Genomic DNA, 3,000 nt, shown 5'->3' on the forward strand with positions numbered 1-3,000 from the left:
CGCCTCCCTCCGCCCGCTTCGCCTGAAGGCCCGGCTCAGCTCTGGGTGGCTCGCATTTCTCGCCCAGTTACTGCCATTAATTACTTCATGGAATGTCCTGTGCTGGAAGGGACCCGCTGGGATCGCCAGGGTCCAACTCCTGGCGCCCCACAGCCCCAACAACCCCACCGTGTGCCTGAGAGCGTTTTCCAAACAAACGCTCCTTGAGCTGTGTTAGGCTTCCCTGGGAAGCCCAACCACCCTTTGAGTGAAGAACCTTTTCCCAATTTTCTTCCCTGACACAGCTCCAGCGATTCTCTCGGGTCCTGTCACTGGTCACAGAGGGCAGAGATCGGTGCTGCCCCTCCCCTGCCCCTCTTGAGGAAGCTGCAGACGACAAAATCACAGAATCACACAATATTCTGAGTTGTCAGGGACCCCCAAGCATCATCGAGTCCATCTCCTAAGTGTGACCCATACGAGGACCACGGTGAGGTCTCCCATCAGTCTCCTCCAGGCTGCGCTGGATTTGGATTGTTGTCACAGGGTTATTATCAGAAACCCAAGCCACACGAATGCCCCCAAACCTGGCGATGAGGGACAATAACCTGCCGTGTGTGAGGACAGCACCGCTGGCTCAGGAGGCTGCTCTGAAGGTCGCTCAAGTACGAGAGGCTTGCCACGTCGCTCACGCCTAGGAGAGGAGATAAAAAGTGCATTAGCAGCCAGATAAGGAGTATCCGCATGTCACTGTCACCCCCTGCTCACACTCGAGCCGGACATCCCTTCCTCAGCCGGGCTCCCAGCCCATAACCCTGGTGTCTGCTGTGGGCACTGGGAAGGCAGCAGTTTTCAGGGCAAGATGTGTCTTCATCTCTATTTCAGCAATTCAAAGCTGCTGGCACCCAGTAATGATGTTCTGGATGCAGCTGCGGAGGAGGAAACCGGCACTGGGACAAATGGTGGCCTCCCCACGGTCATTTTCCTTCTTTCTGTTATTCCCAGGGGTGGCCGGGCCGCTGCGACAGTAGAAACGCCCAGGAACTTCAAACCTTCTAATTTGGTTTTTTTAGTTCCCCTTAAGTTCTCATCAGTCCTGTGCAACCTGCTCGCTCATGCCCGTGGTCCGCTAATTCCAGGTGTCGCGGCAGGTGACACTGTCCCTGGGCGGGCACAGGGTGAGCACAGGGATGGGGACATTTGGGATTGGCGGGGGCATGGTCACAACCGGGGGCGATACCGGCCGGGGCCCGGGGAGGGCTGAGCTGACCCGACCAGTGCGGGCAGGACCGGCCCGGGCCCGACCCGACCCGATCCGAACCGGCACGGTCAGGTCCGAGCTGTGCCGTGGCCAAGCCCAGCCCAGCAGAGCCGGACCCGAACCCGATCCCACCCCATCGCATCGCAGGGCATCCCATCCCATCCCATTCCATCCCTGAGTCCCCTGGGAGCGGGGGACACGGGTGCAGACACCGCGGAGCTGCGGCCCCTTTACAGAGCACAAGCTGTGCTCGTTCAGGTCTTTCGTGGACCAGAGTATCTCACGAACGGATTGCAAGTGCCATCTATAGCCCAATCCAGCTCCTCTGCTGAAATTCCTGTTGTAAAATCGCTGCTCTGTCCACAGGTCTCATCCCCGGAGGGGTGGCAGCTGTGCAAGCAGAGCAATCCTACTCTTCTGCTCTTTGGATACAGGACTGAGCTCCCTCTCCCTGCTCATTGTGGGATACAGAGTGGGAATTTTATATTAAAAAGCCATGACTCTGCTCAGATACCAAATGTTTGTGGAGTTGCACTTACTGATGAAAGCTTTGCTGTTAATACTCAACTTCTATGAAATTACACGTATTTTTTTTCATAAAATAGAATTGTGTAGGCTGGAGTTTGTTTTCAGTTTTTAACTCAAAGTTAACTCAGTTCATGATTTTCAATAAAAAATTAAGAGTCAGCCTTCATTCTGACGCAAGCCACATCCAATCTCAGATGTCTCCTGCTCTATTTCTCCTGTGGCTCCACAACTTAAATCTTAGAGATATAAATATGACAATTGCAGGTGCAAATATACCAGGTGAGAGTCCATCATGAAAGAGTAAAAACTGGCACTGATACCCTTGCGCTTCACAACAAAATTCGTGAACAATTTATATATTTCCCTGCTAATGTCTAATTCTTTTTAATCTTGTCAGTCAGATCCCAGTCTCCATGACCACTGACAGATCCAACACTGATACATCTGTGGTGGTATCTGGCCATAACACTTGTTGCTAAAAAACATGGCAAAAACCATCTTGTTCAGAAAATGGAAACAGCTGGATGTTGTGCAGAGAAATAAATTAGTTGTTGTTGGGTATAACTGGTGTTGTTTGGTATGGTTTGCATTCTGAGGACTGATGTGTTCTGCCTCTAATAATTTTCTTGTATGCCAAAGATACCAACTTGTTCATCCGATTTAAAACCACACATCACGGCTGAAATTCTGCTTGCAGAGTATTTAATGTGGATATATGAATACCTAAATTCTTTCTCTGAGTTGCTACGTGCAAAGCTGCACGAGTTAATCATTGCTCTGTGCTCAGTGCAGATGGTTTTGAACAGCTACAGAACCTCTCTTTCACTGGACGAGTCATTTCTCCCATTGCTGAGTAACAAATCTGATATTTTGCCATGGATCCCGAAAAGGCTCGAGATGGCTCTGAGCAATCACCACCAGTTACTCGTGAGCTACAAACTGAAGGGCAAATGGGTGAATATGGGTAGTCACAAGGAATATCTGACCTCTCACTCCATGTCTTTCTTCATCTGCACTGATTTTCACACTAAAATGTTTTTGGCTGTATTAAAAATGTACGTCTGGATTAATCAAGTAAGCCCCACCCCAGCTCCTTTTGAAGCATTCCTTTCAGTTGCCTTGTTTTCCAAGGGATGTATTAATAAGATTCCTGCAAACTCCCAGATGCATTTGTTGAACGAGGGATGAATTTAACCATCTGCGTGTTTCCACCTGGAAGAATTCCCAGACTA

The 3,000-nt window shown here is 50.1% G+C and overlaps 1 long non-coding RNA gene across 1 annotated transcript in view; it reads right to left on the reverse strand.

The window, feature by feature from the left end:
- Positions 1-410: 410 nt before the first annotated feature.
- Positions 411-3,000, reverse strand: part of LOC108445170 — a 10,827-nt gene continuing 8,237 nt past the window's right edge. Inside the window, exon 2 of the long non-coding RNA XR_001859923.1 lies at positions 411-673. This is a non-coding gene — a long non-coding RNA (uncharacterized LOC108445170). The remainder of the gene's footprint in view (positions 674-3,000) is intronic.

The sequence above is a fragment of the Corvus brachyrhynchos genome, unplaced genomic scaffold (genome assembly GCF_000691975.1).
Source record: "Corvus brachyrhynchos isolate BGI_N302 unplaced genomic scaffold, ASM69197v1 scaffold21, whole genome shotgun sequence".
Lineage (NCBI taxonomy): Eukaryota > Metazoa > Chordata > Aves > Passeriformes > Corvidae > Corvus > Corvus brachyrhynchos.